This window comes from Gymnoscopelus microlampas, assembly GCF_963454915.1.
Source record: "Gymnoscopelus microlampas genome assembly, chromosome: 10".
Classification (NCBI taxonomy): Eukaryota; Metazoa; Chordata; class Actinopteri; order Myctophiformes; family Myctophidae; genus Gymnoscopelus; species Gymnoscopelus microlampas.
This window is the reverse complement of record NC_139947.1, coordinates 45,218,448-45,241,049: the sequence shown is the minus strand read 5'-3', so window position 1 is coordinate 45,241,049 and position 22,602 is coordinate 45,218,448. Positions and strand designations below refer to the sequence as shown.

The following is a 22,602-nucleotide window of genomic DNA, read 5'->3' as shown; positions in this document are numbered from 1 at the left end:
CTGTGTGTGTGCGTGCGTGCGTGTACACAACTGTGTGTTTGGGCGTGCGTTGTCAAATCTATCTAATTCAGTTATTAATACCAACTAGTCCATACCCAGGATGTGCACAATAAACAGCTTGAATTTAGGAAAAGTGAGAAATGGCGTTCGAGAGTGTCTTCACATGGTAATGATCATATTATGGCCATGTGCAAGTTCAGATCAATTGCTGAACCCACTGAAGAGAAAGACAGACAGATTTTCGTAGAATTAATAGTAGGATTACAAACGATCGTCTACCTACTGTATTGGCTACCTGCTGTGTGTCCATTCAGGATCACAACTGTATGCGGCGATAGACTGTACTATAATATAAAATGAAGAAAAATAAATGCAATGGAATAATAATTCCCCAATGGAGCTACAATAGAGCCATTGTCATTGAAAGTGTCGATCTCTGCCAAGGACATGCAGTGCTCTCCAAGCACTCTCTCTCCCCTCCAACGATAGAAGAGTGGCTGGCAGCAGCTTCTCCCTGTGCCAGCCTCTCCCAGCACTGCTCGTGGTGCTCACCAACCTCAGTGACTGTCCTCCACAGGGACGACACTGAGGCCTGCCTCCAGCTTCCATCTACGTTGGCCGTTGGCTCGTCTGTGGTCCGTCACGTTCATTGACAAAACAAAGACCTGCTCGGGTACTGGACATTATAAACCACTTAAGCCCCATTTTATGGTGTCGCGCGAAAGTAGCCGACCTACAGTACAAGCCACGAACGCATCACATCGCAATGTGTTGTAGATCTGCTATTTTCACAATTTTGGAAACATTTGGAATGCCTAGGGATGCCAGATTGAAAGTTGTTCAAATGGAAAAAGAGGTCGCACTGCTCGTAGCCACAATGCAAAGGATGAATTTGTATGAGGAAACCAACGTTTTGACCTGACAAAAGGTCTTCGTCAGGGGTGAACCTCATACATAATAGAGAGGGACACAGGTGAGTTCCATGTGGAGAGGTGTGTCCTCAAATCAGGGTACCCTAACTAAGGAGGGGCCACCAACTATCAAGCTTTTACAACATCCATCCATGATATACTAAAGACATTTAAAAACACATGATCTACAACAATATTTAAAATACACTTGATAAAACATCTGAATAGCCTAAAAGAGAGAAGTATCTATCATAACAATGTTAATGCATCAATCAGACACAAGAGAGGAGACAAGGCCGTTCCCATCAATGGACAAACCCCTGGAAAAGAGATTGTTAACACCAATCTTGCACCACTACTATATGAACCAACGTAGTAGTGTGATGGTTTGTAGGATCTACGGTAAAAACAGGTGAAGCTACACTGTACATAAAGTCATGCAACGGCATTTGACAGTGGACTCTATAGTTTCAGTATAGGTTGTTTTGACGCGCACACTTAGATGCATTAATACCTCCGCAGAAGGTTTGCAGGCCCAAACATGGCCCTCTCTCGAAAAAGGCAACCTGGTGCTTAAAAAAGGTCTGGCGCCTGTTAACAGTTCTTTGTGATTGAACTGATAAACTGGGTGAAAATAAAGAAGCATCACTGTGGGGGATCAGCGGTCAACAGAGATCACATCAAGTGCGGCTATAACCCTATGGTTTGCTGACATTAACTGGACATGGTCATCAGGTAGTTCTTTGGGGGGCTACTGTGCCCGCTCATCAGTTGAGCTCTGCCAACCTTGGTGAAGGAGACCTTAGTCTCAGCTCTGAAATCCATGATGAGCTTCATCCGGATTAGATATGTCAAAACACCATGGCACTTAGAGGCTGCAGTAGGCTACATTGGTGTCATGTCACACCACCACCATCTCCTCACCAACATCTGTGATGACCTGCTTGATTCCTTGGCTGTGGCAGAGTTCAACTCAGATTTCAACTGGTGATGGCATTTAAATCAGCAGGTATTGGACAGTTTTCATGCCTTCATCATCAAACTTACCTGTGTTGTGTACTGTGTGCAGATATGCTGCACAGACATTCATGCAGTGATATTGTTGCTGTTCCGAGACACTCCACAAGAGGGCGACATCAACGCATGCAAAGACTGCATTGAGAGTTCAGCCAGACTAGAGTGCCGACGTTACTTTCGCTTTGTACCAGTTCTTAGCCAGCGGTTTTAGCAACAGTAGAGGCTTAGATTTCAAACGTGAATGAAAATGGCATGTTCAAAGTGTGTCAGTGACAGTAACAGAAAGGTGGACACTGAAAATCGGCAATTCAAAGAGGAATGGACTGAACTGTGCTGACGAGCGTCATGTGAACCATGGCTAGAATTATGCATTCATTCATTCTCCCTTCAAAGAGCATCAGCCCGATGCAGCATAATAACACTGCCAACCTGTGCCAAGAGGCAGTATCTCTGGTGAAGAGGCAGTGAGTGACGACGTTTGAACTGAAGCCCAACAAAAAGAGAAATGAGAGGTAAAATCATGCAATTCCCATTCTCTGTTTCCACAACAATCAGTAGAACTGAAATACTGTGAAATGCACAGTGCATTTGGCTGTGATATTGTGGATAACTGACTGACACCATGCTCTGTTCAAGGTTCAAGGTGTTTTTAAATCTTGTGTGTAGGTGGATATATTATAACTCTATGGTACAGATAGGTTACATAAGAATACTAGGCCTACTTATTTATGTTTGGCTTCTTTAGACATTGCAGCAGCATAATTAAAACAAAAAACATACACAACAACAGTCATATAATGTTGGTTGTAGTTATATAAATAAATGTATATGAGTAGACGTGTGGCTTGACTGACCGGACATTTGACTTGTTGAAATGTTTCTTTGTGGACCTTTAAGATTTGTTTTGAGTACCCCTGGTCTAGTGTGTGTGTGTGTGTGTGTGTGTGTGTGTGTGTGTGTGTGTGTGTGTGTGTGTGTGTGTGTGTGTGTGTGTGTAAATTCAGGACATACAGTTCAGGCAGGTGGCAAATTATAAGAACTCCTGAATAACTGAGTAGAGTAACATAAGGAATGCATATCTGCTTCCATACAGGTGGACTGCATGATACAATTAAACATTTATCATCCTATTGTGCTCAGCTCAGTATGTATAAAAATGCTGAGCAGCCCAATTGTCATTGATTTAGGAAAGAAGATCTTCATGAGTAGGGTTTGTTATTGGGGCTTGGATGGCAGGAGCTCCAGTCACAAAGACTGAACTGGCTAGAGTTTCTTTTGGAACAGTGACTTATGTTTTATACAGAGATGTGAAAAAGTGATATGGATGAGTAATCCTTCAAGTGGGGTGAGTATGGACACCAAGACACACCAAGAGAATGCCTGAACCCTTCAGCGAGGGAGTCCTGTGTCTCTGTTATGCTGTGGGGACATTTTCGTGGCATTTTTGGATCCACTTGTCTCATGGTTAGAGCAATGATTCTCAAAGTGAGGTCTAGGGACGCTCAGGGTTCCTTGAGGGGGGTCTGTAACTCTGAGAGTTATGGGGGTCCTTGACATTTAAATGTTTGAGAACCACTGCATTAGAGGGAAGGGTCCCTGCAAATCAAAACAAAACTGATCACCTTTATCCCATGATGAAACACTTCTATCTTGATGAGAATGGTCCCTTCCAGGATGACACTGCCCCATCCACAGGGAATGAGGTGTCACTGAATGGTTTGATGGGTATGAATATGATGTGAATCATATGCTATGATCTTCACAGTCATCAGATCCCAATTCTCAACCCAGTTGAAAACCCATGGGAGATTTTGGACCGATGCTTAAGACAGCAATCTTTTGTTAGAATGGTGTTCCATCCCTCTAGTAGAGTTACAGAGACTTGTACAATCCATGTCAAGACACATTGAAGCTGTTCTGGTGGTTCGTGGTGGCCCAACACCTTCCTAAGACACTGTGTTAATTCATTTTATTTGTTGTGTGTGCGTGCGTGTGTGCACGCGTGTACATGTGTGCGTGCATGTGTTTGGCAGAATTCATAAGTGCAATGGATCTATTTGTCTAAGAGGTTTTTATAGATGCCTAATTGGATGACACTTTTAAGCTTTATACATGCAGCTCTCAACACATCTCTCCTTCGTCACACACATGTCAACATCTCCTCCTCTTTCCTCAGCGCTCTCTTTCTCCCTCCCACACGGTAAAATCTGAGTATGTGCGTGCGTGTGTGTGTGTCTCAGACTGCAGTTCGCTGGTATACAGTATTCCAGTCAGGCAGGCTGAGTCACTCTTACGGTAAACTGAATTAATAACGAATGGGGGTTGGGGTCTATCTGTGTGTGCGCGCACTTGTGTGTGCGTGTGTGTGTGTGTGTGCGCATGTGTGCGTTCCAAGGCTAAATGACATGTCCTAGACAATGGCAGACATGAGACAAGGACGTGAGAGGAGAAACAACGATCTCCATCAGCTATATTGATCACCATTTTACCCCCCCGCCCCACCACCACTGCTCCACACACAAGAACACACATATGTGCGCACGCACACACACACACACACACACACACACACACACACACACACAGCCACACAGGTTAAGTGAATTACTCTCCTCTGAAGGAAGATAAGAGTGGATGGAAGAAAAGACGTAAGGTGGGAGAGGAGGAGAGCGAGGGATGAACACAGGCTGAAGGAGGAGATAATGGAATGAGACAGGAAACTACATTTACCACCAGATCAGAAGATGAGTGAAGGAGAGATGGCATATAGGCAGATCAGGGAGTTACATTCTTTTTGGTTGTTTGTCTAAAGTGGCTGCTGGTCATTAGCCACATTAACCTTGATGCCCCTAATTTGGGCAATTCTGCAATTCTTTTCAAACAAGATGCTATCTAAATTACATTCTTAAAATGTGTGGTCAGGAACATTTTAACAAAAACATGAGAACAAAGTGACAAAGACATAGTATAACTAGCATCTATACTGAACAAAGGTGACAAGGAGGGATACAAGGAGAGTGAAGTGCTAGGGGGTGAGGTGGAGTCTGAAGAGGTGAGTCTTCAGACTATGGTGGAAAATAGGGAGAGAGTCTGCTGTTTTGACTACAATGGGGAGTTTATTCCACAGTTTGGCAGCCGGAAGAGAGAGGAGTCTAGGGCTAGTACATGTGGGGTATTGTCCAGAGTATCCAGGCATTTGGGTCTTCAATGCTTACATTTTCTGAATATTTCTGAAATTATTTTATTTTGAAAATTATTCTGACATGTTTTATGTTTAATTTTAAGATGTAGGGGTGGGAGTGGATATTTACTTACGTACATACCTAAAGATGGGTCCTGAGTCCTGACCAATTATTTGGGAACCAGTGGTGGGCAGCATGGAGTGCTTCTGTGACTGCAAGTTGTTATGTTTCAGTGGAGTCTGCTGGTTTCCATCCCTACTGGTTGGGATCCAATCCAACAGGTTATTCTCAATATTCTGTGAGAGATGGAGAGAAAGCTGGTTAGAAACAACATGTGCAAGAGTTTTGGAAAGAAAGGAAAGTGCAAGTGGAGCTCAGAAGGGAAAGTGTGACCCCAATGGATACAATAAGGAGGATTATACTGTGCAGGAAAACTCAAAAGCCAACCAAAGGACACATTTAAAGCATCCGGTTGCTGGCTTGTTTTAATTTCACACAGTGGACAAGAGGAGGAGATGATAAAAAATGGCATCTTTATGAGATCTGAGCTTAGTTTTCATGTTTTGTCATTGCGATCTTGTCTAAAGAAGTGAAGTTTTAGGTGATGAGTTAACCTATCGTGCCTCATGGAATACAGTGAACAAGGCACACACACGCACACGCACACGCACACGCACACGCACACGCACACGCACACGCACACACACACACACACAATCATGTCTGTACTAGAAAATAACAGGTTTTCAACCAAAAAAAGATTTTTAATTCACGGTCATAGTATAAAGTAGCATAAGTCACATTTAAAATCCCACTGTGGCAATTGCTGCCGCCAGGTCCCACCTCAACATCCCCCCGTACTGCCAGTGAGAGAGCTCCCACACACACATCCACACAAACACACTGTCCATCTGCCACCCACAAACACACCCTCCCTCCCTCTCCCTAAAAGAGCGGGGGTGCGTTTGGCTGCTTCCTCTGTTTGGCACGAGTCACTGGCCTTTACAGTGTACGAAAGAACAGGATTTACATTTGTACTGATGGGGTGATGGTGGTGGGGGGGTGGAGAAGGAAGAGAGAAGGAAGAGAGAGATAAGAACCAGGCCTAAAGAGATAGAGTGAGGGGGGGCTTGATGAAAGGAGAGGTGGGATGTTGGAGAGGGTAAACCCACTCAAACATTGACCACAGTCTAACCAGCCTTTCTTTTGCATAGATAGATGCTTCACCATGAGTAGGGGGACATTTCTATTGATTTTTGGCAAATGACACCATCATACTACGGAGTATGCAATTGCATTAGGCTAAAGTCAATGTGCCTCCTGGTCCTTGCGTTAGTGGCTCAGGAGCTAGCACAGTGGCCAGAGAATCGAAAGGTTCCTGCCACAATGCCGGTACCTTCCGGCATTGTGCCGAAGTCTCCTTGAGCAAGACACTGAACTACTAACTACTCCAAGGGTGTTGTTCAATAGCTGCCTAGTGCAATACTTAGGATGGGTTAAATATCAGAGGACAGATATGTGCAAATTAACTTGGCTGAACTCCTTCACCCACAGCTGTCATCACTGTACTGTGTAAATACGATCAACTATTCACTAAAGCTTAATGTTCTGCTTTCAAAAAACATATCGAAAGACAGATCGTTGTCAATAATCTTTTTATATGATATAATTTGAACGTAATATTGTTATATTTAAATATTTATTTCTTTATTTACAGTATCTATTTTCCAATATATTATATATATTATATATATTTGTTGCATCAATGATACTGAAAACGGCTATTGTAAAACACCCTGTATCATTTTACAGTTAAACATAATCATTTTGGTGTCTTTTTCCAGGTGTCTTTACCAGCCCACCGGACGGCCACAGAGAGTGGGGGGAGGGGGGTTAAGACGGAAGGAGGGGCAGGAAGGTACCAGGGGAATTGGGGAAAGAGAGGGAGGGAGGGAGGGAGAGAGAGGCTGCCATACGAAAGGGGTGATGTCATCTCTTGGAGACAGCCAATCGGAAGGCTGTGAGGAGAAATGGAAGGGAGGAGAGACCGAGCTTAGATGGGTGTGTTTTTCTGAACCACTGCAGCATCAGTAGGTGGGAAAAGCCAGGAAGAGCACGACTCAGTGACCAGAAGGCAAAAAAAGAATGAGAGATTGAAAGTGAGACCTACACCATCCCATAAACGAGAGAGAAAGACAACGGATATAGAGAACAAGAAGCAAGAGGGAGACACAACACGTCACCTGCAGAGGTAAGAAGCCTAGCGGGGAGATACAGACAAAAGCATCCTACCATGCTGCCTGTGCATGTCTCTCTTTCGTATGTGTGTGTGTGTGTGTGTGCGTGTGCGACTGCGCGACTGCGCGTGCACGTGGGTGCGCGTATGTGAGTATAGCGAGTCAGTCTGTGTGAGAGTGATTGTGTGGGTGTGGGTATGTGTGTGGACATAGCAGGTGACTCCGTAGTGTAAAAAGTGTGCATGGGTGTGATTGTGTGTGTGTGTGTGTGTGTGTATGTGTACCTGTATGTCAATGGTCACTACCCCACAATATGGGGCAGCGGTTGTAGCGGTGCGTTACATAATACCAAGGTATCGACAACAGTGGTGGGTGTGTAGGTTTTGATGTCTTTGTGTAGTCGAGTAGAGTTATTATCCTGTCTGTGAGTCCTGTCTCTAAACATTCAAACAGCCATTCACAATTTCCCTAATGGAGACAAACAAGCTCTGTGTAGGCAAATCATGCCTACATACTGCTGCTTAGGGAGTGTCTGTCTTCGTTTGTTTCAGCTTAGATTTTTTTTGTTCATCTGCAATGTGCAATCTGTTTTTATTAATATTGGATGAAAGAATGCACCGGGGAACATCATAGTGGTGAATTATTGATAGCAGGTACAATGCTAAAACTCAAGGGCCGACTCCCGTCAATTGCACTTCTTTTTTTGACACTTAACTATATAAAGTTGCTGTGGGGTGAATGATGCTCGCTGTATCATTGGATTTTCCCTGATTTGCTGGTGGAGCCCGGCAGTTTTGTGACTTATGTCAGCGGTTCGAACTTTTCCGAGGACCCTCAAATTAATATGCATTTGGAAATATTTTGTGCCAGTGATATGCCCAAATATAATATGTACAAGATTTGTGTTCAAAATGATGAAAAAAATAATAATCACAATTAAAAAAAAAAAAAACGAAGTATACAGGGTTACAAGGGTCTGGGGACCCCTTGGAACCTTCTCAAGGACCCCTGGGGGACCCTGGAACCCACTTTGAGAACCACTGACTTATGTTATTCATGTCTAATAATTTAACTATGAAGGTGTACATTTTTTTGTTTTGTTTTACACCCTCTGTTAAATCAACATTCCAAATGTTTTCTGTCCTTTTGGGAAAACCACTGTCTCACTTCTGCACACTAACTCTAGTTCCTGCCCTCCGTTTGTCTATTTGCCCTGGGATTCCACGTTTGCTTCTTAGCAACTTTGAACACACACACACACACACACACACACACACACACACACACACACACACACACACACACACACACACACACACACACACACACACACACACACACACACACACACACACACACACACACACACACCTTATCCCTCTGTCGTTTTCACAGTAGAAATGTCTTTGGCAGTAGATCGGTTCAAATGAGGCCAAAACCTGAGAAGGGAGGGGTGGGCACTAAACGAGAAGATGGAGAGAGACAGGGATAAGGAGGTAAAGAATTGGGGAAATATTAGAGAGCAAAAGAGTATGAGATGATATACTGGAGAGAGTTATCTATTCTAGAGGGGAACAGAGTGGGACTGAGAGACAGAATCTGCAGAAAAGGTGGGCGAGAAAGAGAGAATCCCAGACTGACAGAGAGAGGAGGTGAGCAGCACACACACACATGCACACGCACCCACCCACACACACACACACACACACACACACACACACACACACACACACACACACACACACACACACACACACACACACACACACACACACACACACACACACACACACACACACACACACACACACACACAATGCGGTCTGTTGAGTTTGGCCTTCAGTAATCAAAACCATCACATGAGAGTTTATTCTTGTTGATCTCGGTGCCATCACACCACAATCCTATAATGCAGTGCACATGATGTTGCAGATGGACACCGTATTTAGTAGTAACACCAAATGTGCTAGTAGTTAAACCCCATGATTTACTTAGTTGGCCGGGTTCCCCCAGGGCTCTATACTAGGCCTGCTCCGTTTTTCCCCTCGTCACCGAAAATTGCCGGTCTGTGAGCTTGTAGATCGGCTATTTTCGCAGAATGTTCGCCCCCAGAATATGGACATTAGGGTTCATGTTAATTTGACACTGTACAGCGTTGCGAACTTCCCACCTGTTTCTTTACACGTTCCATCCTGGGAAACCCCAGAAATTCGAACTGTTGCCTGAGATTATGCATCGAAAGATATTATTTTCCATTGCTACAGCAGTGAAAAATAATATCTTCCTTGTAGCCCAAGCTACGAGATACGAGATCACAATGCACGACGTAAACCTCACTTTATTTTCTCAATTAGTTTTGGAAGATGGCCAGAGAGACCATCAAACCATCTAGAAGCATCAGTGTGTAACAAAAACAAGGGAATGAGGGAGCATACATTTCACAAGCACTTAAGTCCTATATACTTCGCCGTATGACAAATAGCGACACCAGGTTGAAAGTGGTTAAGTCAATGACTGTCCCAGGAGAATGGTTGAAGGTATAGTTAGGAAAACTGGCAGAAAAAGACTCGCTCGCTGCATAGATATTAAGGATAAAATGCTCTGTGCTCATAGTGAGGGGTGAATATTAAAAAAGCAAACGTTTCGGTCCTGGGACCTTCGTCAGTGCTATATGGGCTATATGGGTCCATATAGCACTGACGAAGGTCCCAGGACCGAAACCGCACCTGCAGTCAACAGAGTGAACAAAGGACAAAGAAGGACGCAACAGTTTTCCCTGTTCTTTAGGGTATAGTTATTATAGTATAGAACCAGGCCCAGATGTTTGAGTGGGAGAAGAGCAGGTCAGAATGGGTTCTGCTCAGAGGAAATGAGATTATTCTGATCTCTGTTCTTGCTCTCTCTCTCTCTCTGGCTCTGACTGTCTCTCTATCTCTCTCGCTCTTATTGAGTATTTCTTGTCATATTTCCATTCATCCATCTTCATGCATCTCTCTCACACCCACTCCCTCCCCCGCTTGTCTGCCTTTCCTACCCTTTGACATTTGCTTCACTACTTTCTTTCCCCCCTTTTTCTCGCTCCTTCGTTTCCCTGTTTTTCTGTTTTCCCTCCATGACAGAATAGGGTCTTTGTGTTGAGAAATGAGAGGAATCTCTGTCTCCTCTCCTCACTCTGTCTCCTCTCCTCATTATGTGTCCTTTCCTCTCTGTCTCCTCTTATAAATCATGTCTCATCTCTCTCTGATATCCTTTTCTCACTATAACTCCATTCCCGTTAATCAATGTGGCAATGTTTCATATTGGCATCATGTGGGAACAGGAGTCGGTGCCGATTTCTATCTATTTCCCCACCCTTCAAAGTAGTATAATTTACAACTTAGCAAATAGCAACATCAATTCTATGTACTAATGTTACCACCACTACCAGTGATGTCTCATGCTGTTTAATTCTGTCATCACATTCAAAGGACACTGATTGGCCTGGTTGAAATTCCAACCGAGAAAAGCCGATGACGGCAACACCAGACCTTGAGATCTCAACATGTACATATATACGTTTTAAATGGCAATGACTAGTGATTCAGAGAGAGCCAGGTAACCAGATTGCCATAACATTTTGTTCTATTAAGAAAGGTGCTTCATAAAAACAATGCTGCCATAAAGATATGTTTTTACATGCACAGAAAACCTATGGTACAACTGAACCTATAGTACTGTGAGCTTAACATGCTCTTAATTTCACTTTCCTTTCCTTGTAGTGACAAGAATTGGTAAACGGTGCATTTATATACTGTAGTGGCTTTATCCAAAGGGCTTTACACTTTGCATGCTTGATGCCTCATTCAATACAGATTGATGTTTTTTCTCGTTCTCGTTTCAAGGAAACAATTCTGTCTCTTCATCATGAGTAATATTTGGCGTTCTGTGTGTAGGCTTAAATTTTATCGTTCCCAAATGCCTAGTGCTGTACCTGTTACAGTCATCTAATGTGGGAACAAACACATAGGTAACTTTTCCATAAATTTGGGCAATGTTAGAATGACTGCCTTTGCAATTCTTTCATCCAGCAATACTATGGATTCCATGTGGGAATGGGGCCCATCTCTTCTTTATGTCTCCTCTACTGTGTTCTCTCCTCACTGACTCCACTCCTCCAATGTCTCCTCTCCTCTCCTTTCTATGACTCCTTCCTATGTTTCTTCTCCTCCCCATGTCTCCTCTCCTCTCCATCTCCTCTTCCCAAACCTTTTAAACATTTCCCTGTGTGTGTGAGTGTGTGTGTGTGTGTGCGTGCGTGCGTGCGCGTGCATGAGTGCGCGTGCGTGTGAGTGTGTTGGGGGGACATCCATTAGTCAGGATTAGGAAGTGTAGGAGGGTCTTAACAGCCCTTCTGAGTTTGGATTCTAATCTCTTCAGAAACAGCTAAGCTAATCTCAATGGCTTTAGCGTATATACACTGTACAGTGCACGCGCGCGCGCGCGCACACACACACACACACACACACACACACACACACACACACACACACACACACACACACACACACACACACACACACACACACACACACACACACACACACACACACTCAAATCACTCAAGTCACTCACTTCAAACATTATGTTCCCTTTAGTACAGCAGTCACACAGAACACACATTAAAATCCTGAGTTTTAATTTAGCTCTGCGAGTTTCCAAGTGGAATTTGCACACCGAGTTAAATTAACACTCAGGATTTTACAGTGCTCACATATTTCTCACAGCAAATGTGTGTCTGTACTGTGTTGTTTTGGACAGTGTGGTTGAGCTACAACAAGGGACCATTGATGAAAGCGCCACAAACACAGAGAGTACTTTATCACTTACATATCTGACCAACAATATCAACAGCAACTCAACTAACCACTGTCTCCTACAGCAGTGATTCTCAACCTTTTGAATCTGAAAGACCCCCGGTTTGATATGCAGCAGTCCACAGACCACCCTTTGACACCATTATGTTTTATTTTATCTCTGGGATCCCAATCGACGCTGTAAAATCCTCAGTGTAAATTTAAAGCGATAGTTCACCCCAAAAATGTATTTGTTTCTATCGATTAGTCACCCCATGGAGACTTGAATTCATGGATATGTTTTAGTAGGCAGCGGTTCCGGTAGGAGATACAAAGGAGACTCTTGTGTCTCCTACCGGAACCGCTGCCGGTCATCAAATTATTGGCTTAGGAATGCGACAAAAACAAAACAATATCCATGAATTCAAGTCTCCATGGGTTGACTAAATGATAGAAAAAGTCATTTTGGGGGTGAACTATCCCTTTAAAGGTGTAGGGCAGCGGTGGCTCAGCGGGTAGAACCGCAAGTTCCCAGTTCGATCCCCAGCCCCGCTGGCTGCGTGTGAAAGGGTCCTTGAGCAAGACACTGAACCCCCAACTACTCCCGATGAGCAAGTTGGTGCCTTACATCGTTTAGTACAAAGTGCAAATCGCTTAATATTACACAACTTTCTATTGCAGAATGTTCTAAAATGTTCCATCGTTTCACAATAATGTTGCACAATATTTGTTCTGTCATGGAAGAATGTGAAAAACAGGATATCTTTCACTGACAGGGTGAACAAACTAAGATCTTATACTGTGTTTTAAAGGTGCTGCAAGTTATATTATTTTATTAAAATAAGGCTGTTAAAATGCTCGATATTCTGATCATTGTAATCATTGCTATAGAGTGTTTGTTCAGTAGGGGTCTCCCCATCTCTCCAGCTCTTAAGTAAACAAAACAATATTTTTCAGGTTGGGATACCAATCCAATCAGGAGAGAGAACAGGATAAACAAGTGAAATTGGAAATGATGACACAAAACAATGAGCTGACACAATTGGACTGGAACAATATAAAATTGAAGTTGATTCTCCTGATTGGATGAAATTGTGTCCCACCTGAAAATGTATTTTACCTTTACCAAAGAACTGCAGTGATAGGGAGACCCCTGTTACTGAACACGCCCCTTATATTCTTTCCTCTTCTTTCTCAGATCCCCATTTTCCTCTGTCCACTTTCATACCTCTTCCTCTGTCCCTGACTTGATAATATATCCCAAGGCTGACCAGCTGCTTCCATGTATTTATAGGATATTGATGTGTGTGTGTGTGTGTGTGTGTGTGTGTGTGTGTGTGTGTGTGTGTGTGTGTGTGTGTGTGTGTGTGTGTGTGTGTGTGTGTGTGTGTGTGTGTGTGTGTGTGTGTGTGTGTGTGTGTGTGTGTGTGTGTGTGTGTGTGTGTGTGTGTGTGTGTGTGTGTGTGTGTGTGTGTGTGTGTGTGCGTGCGTGCGTGCGTGCGTGCGTGCGTGTGTGTATACATGTGTGTGTGTGTGTGTGTACACGTGAATGTTTCCTCTGTGCTTTAAGAGGCAACAAAATTGGAGAAATGGTAAAGAATGCAGATCTGGCACAAACCCCAGCTGCCTGTTTTAGCACTATGTGGCCGCACCAGCAGACCAGCACGCTGTCAACTGGGGGGAAGACGATGGAAAACTTAGACAATAACAAGAGAAGATCTGTGTGTATATATATGTCTGAAAGAGAGGGTGAGAAAACGAGAGAGAGAGAGGGAGAGGGAGAGGGAGAGATAGAGATAGAGATAGAAAATGTAAAATAAACAGAGAAACGCCAGGAGAACCAATGCAGTGTAAGAGAGAGAGAGAAAGAGAGAGAGGTGAACTGAGGAGATGCAGGGAGTGGCTCTGCACTGGAGAGAGAGAGAGAGAGAGAGAGACAGAGAGAGAAAGGGAGAAAGGGAGGTAGAGAGGTGTGGATGGACGGAGTGGGGGATGGGATGGGAGACGAGAAGGAGGGGAGGCGTGGGGGATGGGGGAGAGAAATATTGCTGTGTGCTGCTGCTGGAGTCAGGGGGTTACCATGGTGATGGGGGAAATACGGGAGGGGGAGATAGAGAGACAGACTGCACCTCGCACAGATGCACGCACACACACACACACACACACACACACACACACACACACACACACATACGCGCAATGCAAATGAACATTTTGCCTGCTGATTAAATAATGTGATAAGCATCAAATCTCCTTTTAAATTAAGCATTTCCTTCCTCTTCTTTGGGGGGTGGGGGGTGAGGGGTGGCGGGGGGGCGTTAGACTGGGAAAAATAGAATGAAAAGGAAGACGCTGTCGAGGGAAAGGTGGAGAGGAGAGAGAGGCATGAGAGGTGGAGGCGAGGATATGCGATCTCCCACCTGGGAGTGGTGTATCTGAGATAGAAGTTGTGGCTTTGGCGAGAGAGAGAGAGAGAGAGAGAGACATAGAGCGAGAGAGAGAGGGAGGGAGGGAGGGAGAGACGGTTGTAGACACCACCTCCAAGGATGTTGTGGAGGAAGAGAGAATGCATCCACTATCAGAGACGGAGATATTAGCTTACCTCAATATTCTCTTGACAATCGGTGCTCTTGGGCTAACGATGATACATTGAAACATTGTCTCTAGCCCACGGGTGTGGCGAGGCCTCTTTCTGTCTGATCATTTCGGGAAAGTGTATTCAGCTATTTATAGACTTGATCTAGAGAGCGGCCCATGGGCTCAATCTCATGCGCCCAGCCTTTTTGATATCAAGAGGCGGTGCTGCTGCCAGTGGGTTTTATGGGACATGTAGCATTCGAGTGCTAGCTAAATTCTTCTGTGTGCCTTGAGAGTTTCCACTGCAAAATCCTGAGTGGAAATTTAACTCAGAGAGTGTAAAAAATTATTTTGCAGCGTAGGCTACCTTTGATGTGAGAGATTGCTGGAGTGCAGTGAGTGAGTGTCTCCGAAGAGAGAGTCTGAATTCTGTTCACTGACAGGCGAAGGTTACACATGAAAGCCTTCAGCTTCTCGGTTAAGTTAGAGGTTTAGGGAAGCTAGACAACCCGTGAGGATTTAGTGAGATTGTCTGGGAGTACAGTATGTGTGTGTTTTTGGTGCTTACCCATACATGGGTAAGCATGAGTGAATAGGGTAGTGGGTGCATGTGTGTACATAATAGGAGTTGCTGCCGGAGGCTGGCTATTGCTTGGAGCCCTCACAATGCCATATTATGTATACATGCATGGGGCCATAATTCAACAGCTCTGCCATTCTTCTAATCTATTGTGATCCTCAACAATACATTGAGGCTCTTTGTAGAGACCATTTGCAAGTCTTTGTAAAATATTGCCTATGAGGTGTAATCATATGACAGTGCGTCAAATATAGACAAAACATTGTATCCTGACAGAAGTCTTTGCATTGATATTAATATGTCTAATTTGGAGAATATTAGAATATATCTTTAATTCACATTAGAAGGTAAGAAAGATGAGAGGGAGACGGTCTAGGTAGGACACAAGAGGAGAGATTCGATCGCAGGACCGTGGGGATACAGTGTGGGGAAAGTGGCTTACCCCACCACAACATCAATAGGAATGTCTGCTTCTTACTGACAACCAAGGAGCAGTGGTTGAGTCTCAGCCTCTCATGGTAACTCCACATGTTCTCAGCAGGTATCAGAAGACAAGACAAAGGCTTTTTCCCCCTCTTTACTTTCCTTGCTCAAGCCATTAAGACCGGGAACGCATCTGTATCATTTCTTTGGGCTGTAAAAAAATTGCACATATACAAGCTCATAGCGGTGCACTAGATCTGCTTTTTTTTTAAAATCATGAACAAGTGTGCAAATCTTTGAATATATATATTTTTTAAAGCGAACATTTGTAACGCAAATATTTGCTTCTGGGGGTCCCTGGAACAAAACATTTTCAGATGGGGGTCCGCTGCCAAATACAAATAATTTTGGGCCTTGACATGAAAAAGTTTGAATGGGGTAACTTTGGCTTTCACCTAAATCAATCAATAAATAAATAATAATAATAAACAGAAAGAGCTTCCTTGAGGAGGAAAGCGGGAGGAAGGGAAAGAAAGAAAAAGGAGAAGGACAGAGAGAGAGAGAGAGAGAGAGGCTTTTTGCTGGTCAGCAGTGTTTTAATGGTGTTTGGTTAACTGGGCCCCTCAACGCGGTGGGGGTGATACATGATCATGTCACATATTGATTGACACAGCAGTACAGCACAACCGTCAGTCTGTCGAAAACCCCTATTGTGTTACCATGGCCAAGGTCTAAGTGTGGTATCACACCGGGCAAATCGGGCAAATCGCAAACAATGCCATTTTCATTTCAATCCAGGACATTTTAATGAAACTGATTCCATGTTAAATCAATAACTGCATGTTAAGACGATAATGTCTTTGTGATTCACCGTTCTTCTCTGAAGCTCTCCAGTGCTCATCCTGGAATGCTCTGATTACTCCAGCAAGGTAACTCTTTTAGAAACTGGCTGGGCTGTTTGACCACAGTTTTTGGGGCCCTCCCCCCGTGTTGTGTTCTCCCCGGTGTTGGTTTTTGCCTTTGTGTGCGTGTGTGTATGTGTGTGTGATTTGGGGGGGGGGGGTTGGGTTGATGTATGGTTATGGGGTCGTGTATATGCCCCACAGCAGTCTGTTACAGTATAGTCTCTCACAGCTGATGCCACTCGCGACTCGCCCCTTCAGCTAATTCTGTTAGACCACACCCGGGGACCTGGGACCCATGCCAGCGTGAGCTCTATTATTTATCCAGTCGCATACCGTCACTAATGACACATTTATGCAGTCGTCCTGTGCGACTGCGCGGTTTCTCGTGTGCAGAGAGGCAAATCAGAAAACAAAACATTCGGTGATATTAGCTTTGTGTTTGCCATGGCATGCGCGCGAGTGTGTGTGTGTGTGTGTGTGTGTGTGTGTGTGTGTGTGTGTGTGTGTGTGTGTGTGTGTGTGTGTGTGTGTGTGTGTGTGTGTGTGTGTGTGTGTGTGTGTGTGTGTGTGTGTGTGTGTGTGTGTGTGTGTGTGTGTGTGTGTGTGTGTGTGCATGCGGCATGCACGTGTGTGCACGTGTATGTGCGCTGGCAGGGGAAGGTTGAAGGGGGTAATCCAGAGGTGACTAAACAGTGTCACGCCAATAAGAGCTGATTTGAATGTGAATGGAGCTCTATGGTGCTGGGGAACCCGAGGAGGAATTGGCACCTCATTTGAATATTTTACTCGTTAGAGAAGGCCCTCACAGAGGCAGGAATCTGGAGCTGTTACAGATAGAATTACTGACACACAGGTACACACAGACAAAAAGAAACACAGACCCACTGACAGCGAGCCAAACCGCCAGATGGACTTCAGATTAAAGGTTAAAAAAGGACATAACTACATAACTTTTGAGATTGATTGGATACACCGAATCGAGGCAATTTATGTCAAGTACTGTTTAGGTTTATTAAACTGCTGTCTACTATGTTTAGTCTAAATGTCATTGTATGTGACAAATAACACCCACTGGAGACATAAGTGGGCTAACATAAAATATGGGTATGTGACGATATATATGGCCCAGGTGTGACGAATGGACTGGTATGGTAGGTAGATTGGCAGACAAAAGGTAAGGCTGTGAGACAAAAAAGGAACAGACATACAAACATTATATACAAACCGATACAGAAGCAGATTAAAGAAAATTATATATACTAGACCATACCCGGTCGGCGCAGCCGTGGGGGGATATACGCACATGATCTGGCAACCCGGGAGGCAGTTTGTCCCATAGCTGGGCAGCCGCAGCTATGGGACGACATTCTTTGACACAAAAACGCTAATAAGAAGCTGAGATTTGATGAAATTGAAAAACGGGCTTCACAGTTGTGTTCAGATGGTAATGGTCAATGGCTGTGTGCAAAATCAGAGCAATTGGTCCAGCCAGTGAGGAGAACCCGGTAGCTTCACCACCACCACTACAAACGCACGCACAGAGGTTACTAGAATTATAGTAGGATGTATATATTATTTTTTTTGTTAAAAGGTTAAAGTACTATATATTCTGATAGTAATCATTGCTACAGAGCGTTTGTTCGGTCACAGGGGTCTCTCCAGCTCTTTAGAGAATATAGTACATTTTCAGGTAGGTGACAACATTTAAGCCAATCAGGAGAGAGCACTGAAAATGCATTTTCTGTTTAATAAAGAGGTGGAGAGACATGGGAGACTCCTTTTATATCAGAATATAGAGATATTTAACACTTACTTTAACCAAAGTAAATCACTTGCCCTACCTTTGACTGATATTATACAGGAAAGGCTGATAACAAGCCATGCATGTAACACAGTAAAATCTGCAGTGTTCATAATTCGCCCTATGACAAATAAAAAAAATAGTCAAATAATCTAATCTACAATACGTTGCATTACGACACGTTTACAACATGCTGAAAACAGGGACACCCGACTCAAAGTGGTTAACTTTGAGTGCAAAAATGAATGAGCAAGACACAGGCCAGAATAGAAGCAAAACAAGTCAGACAGCGGGAGGCTCTAGGCCTGTCAGTAGATGTGCTTTGTTCCAGGGTCAAAGACCTCCTCGTGATTATTGAGTTATTCAGGCATCCTCCTCCACTGGGACTCACAGTCTAGTTAGAAATGAACACAAAGGCAACCCAACACAGGCACGTGTGTGTGTGTGTGTGTGTGTGTGTGTGTGTGTGTGTGTGTGTGTGTGTGTGTGTGTGTGTGTGTGTGTGTGTGTGTGTGTGTGTGTGTGTGTGTGTGTGTGTGTGTGTGTGTGTGTGTGTGTGTGTGTCTGTCTTTCCTTGGATCCTGCTAGATGAGGTCATACGACAGAAACCTGACTGATGACCTCAGAAGGGTGACCTCAGGTTATGACACAGCTATTTGTGGTGGAACAGTGATTGTGTCTCAGATTCTAGAATGTGTCAGGAATCCCAACGATGACTATGAAGGAGTCACTTTTGTGTCAATTTTCCATCCACGCAAGAGTGGTGACCACACAGAGACAGAACACCACAAATGGAAACATTTAAGGCTGGGTGAAACCTAATATATGTGATATGACTGTACCGGTACAGCCAGTGATGCACAAATTGTGGACAATTTGTCAGAGGGATAGTCAGTGACAGTGTCCTGCGCAGTAAAATGGTCCATCACAAATATCATCTATTATCTTCTTGACATTTACAGCGAGAGTCACAACAAACATTTGGTCATGTATTATGCTGGTCCCTGAGCAGCTTTCTTCAAATAAAGATTACTATTACTTTAAATAGGACTCCTAGGACAAATGCATATTTTTTTAAACCCATACTTAGTTGCTTTAACAACTGTGGGAAAATGTATAATCAATAATTTACATCAGGGGATGAACAAAGTCTTTCTATCTGTATAATGATCAAGCTGAAAGGTGAGAAACTAAATGTAAAGATTTCTTGGCTTTCTTGGCTTGTTGCTCTTTTCCTTTTGTGTGATATACTCTGTAATATAATGAAATAAATATGTTCAGTAATAGACACTGGAATGAGAGGAATGAAGCTGTCGACCTCCCTCCATGGGCCTATTATCATTATGTGACGTTGATTGAGACATGTTACCATTTGCTGGCAGAGGTTCATGTCTGCACTTTAGAGGCTCCAAATTTGACCCTCACCCTCATTTCTTTCTTTCTATCTTTTTTAACCATAGTGATCATTTAATTTCTGACCACAATTTATTCACATTCTTCATTTTACATTGCCGATGACCTACCATTGCATTGGTACAGTAAAGCTTGCAAACAAAATAACAACACACAATCTGTCTTGATATATTGTAATGATATACATGCAGTGTTGCAGTCCAAGCATGACCAATTTGAAAATAACATGTTTTAGTGATTGAAAGTGAAAGCAGTCTGACAGCAACGGAAAATGTCTGCAATGCAAATTTTGATGTTTTGCCATTAAACAAACAAAAAAATAGTTGTAACTTATGCTGTCAGGCATGCAGGCAGCGGATAGCCGGACATTAGAACATCACCAGCTGCCTACTTTCTAACATCACCAGCTGCCTACTTTCTTTACTGCTTTAATTTTTTGCAAGATGCTTCTAAAAAATTCTGATCATCTTTGCCATTTAACTCACAACTTCACAATAAAGCCAGGTGTTAGGCAGAATTCTGCATGCCTGCCGGGAAATGCATGCGCCTTGCATTTGTGCCAGGCTGACTGAGAGGGACCTCAGTCGACCTAAACCATCCCACAACCTGGAGAGAAGACTGATCTGCAATTGGTTAAGTTAACCTTATGTGTGCCATAGTAATAGCCTGGTGGACCATTGCTGCAACTACTCCCCGAGTCTCTCTCCCTGTATCCTGTTTCGCTCTAAACCGTGAACTGTCAATAGAGGCGAGGAAAAACCTGAAGAAATATCTTGAGCCATCTATTGGACTGGCCCAGCCGGTCCAGACAAAAAACAATAGGTCCAGACAAAAAATAAAAGAACAACAACAATGTTATCTATTTTAAGCTGAATTCAAAACTGAAAAAAAAACATGAAATTACCCTCAAAGCATCACTGCCATATTAAAGTAGCAAAGGAAATATTGCTGCTTACGTCTGTATCGCCACATACAGATACATACAGCCTACTATTATTTTATAATCAACTTTAACAGTTTTATTGACAGTATTTCTACAGTTACAAATCACCATAGATCAAAGTGACAGCAATTCACAGAATTACTACCTGAAATAAACGTGTGTACGAAATGGGCACTACAGTATGTCACACACACACACACACACACACACACACACACACACACACACACACACACACACACACACACACACACACACACACACACACACCACATTTATACATAGTATAAATGTCCTTTCACATGCACATACAGACAAAGACATATCTTACTCAGTGGTACTTTATTAAATTGACAGCTCTATTACATATTCATGAGGCTGGATGTGGCGGACATCAGGAGTGCGATCTATGCACACACATGTGTGCGCGCACACACACACACACACACACACACACACACACATATGTAATCATCTGGCCTCATCCAGGCAGGTTACTCCGCCTCCGTGCCCACGCAACATAGCACAGTCAGCACTCTAGTGTGTGTATGTGCGTGCGTGCATGCATTTGTGCATGTGTGTGTGTGTGTGTGTGGGGGGGGTGTGTGTGCGTACGTGTGTGTGCGTACGTGTGTGTGTGTGTGTGTGTGTGTGTGTGTGTGTGTGTGTGTGTGTGTGTGTGTGTGTGTGTGTGTGTGTGTGTGTGTGTGTGTGTGTGTGTGTGTGTGCATGTATTTGTGTGCTTGGTCGTATATAGGGTTGTAACTGAAGAATGTAATGAATAATGAATTTCTGGGAATTTGGGTCACATGGCCAACTGGGAGAGACAGACTGGGAATAGTTTTTTCCTCTTTTATTCTGTGTGTGTGTGTGTGTGTGTGTGTGGGGTGTCTAGGAATACATGTGCGTATCGCACTTACATGAGTGCATTTCGGCTTAAGTTTGCCTTCAGGGCGGTGGGGGGTGCCGGGGGCTCCTCTCTTTGCTCCCCTCTCCTCCTTCCATCCCGCTTAATCTCTCCATCCACACTTTCCCATTCCTCCTTTCAGATCGGAATCTATCAATGAATTAATTTCTCGCTCTGTCGGGCACTATCCGTCCACCCCTCCCCTCACATCTTAGACCTCCCCACAAGCAGTCCCACCTGCCCCTCCCGTCCCACCGTCCTCCCAGTGGACCCTTCCACCTGCCCGCCCCGCCCGCCTTCCATCCCAGACCCCTCAGGTTCTGTGCAGTCAGAAGAGCCATAGAGAGGTGGGGGGCTGCGGGGCCTGGGGGACCAAAGACAGGAAATTGGTACAGTACGTTCATTGTTAACCAATGTGGAACGGAACAAGGGCTGTCTGCCTGCAGGGGTTTGAAGCCACGCGTTACATAACTATCTGTAATATTTTGTATTTGTATACATTTGTATTGAATATATTTTTCTTTAAAACATCTTTAAAACTATAATGACGTACTTGGATGCAAGTGCGGGTTTCAAAGGTTTGAATGAAGTCCAAGCACAAGTATAGAGGCCGCAAGGCCAAATCCGTAGTCAAAGGCAAAGTTCAGTCCGGCAACAAACAATCACTAAATATAATCGTACACGGATGGGACTTTGTGGCACGGCTAGAATCTCTCCAACAGAAGTTGAACAATACTGCCTGACATGGAGTGGAAGAGAGGGGTATATATATAGGTGGGAACTAATATGTGATGTGTGGAGTGGCTGTGGGGAATGGAGCTAGATGAGTAGTTGTAACTAGCAAGTGAAGACAGGTGAATGTGCAGTTGCAGTC

At 43.9% G+C, this 22,602-nt stretch overlaps 1 protein-coding gene across 2 annotated transcripts in view; it reads left to right on the top strand.

Annotated features, from left to right (window-relative positions):
* Positions 1-7,216: 7,216 nt before the first annotated feature.
* LOC311053003 (neural cell adhesion molecule L1.1-like) overlaps positions 7,217-22,602 on the top strand; it is a 50,262-nt gene continuing 34,876 nt past the window's right edge. For both annotated transcript variants that reach the window (XM_084068348.1, XM_084068347.1), the window contains exon 1: positions 7,217-7,361. The gene's annotated coding sequence lies outside the window, so the exon portion shown is untranslated. The remainder of the gene's footprint in view (positions 7,362-22,602) is intronic.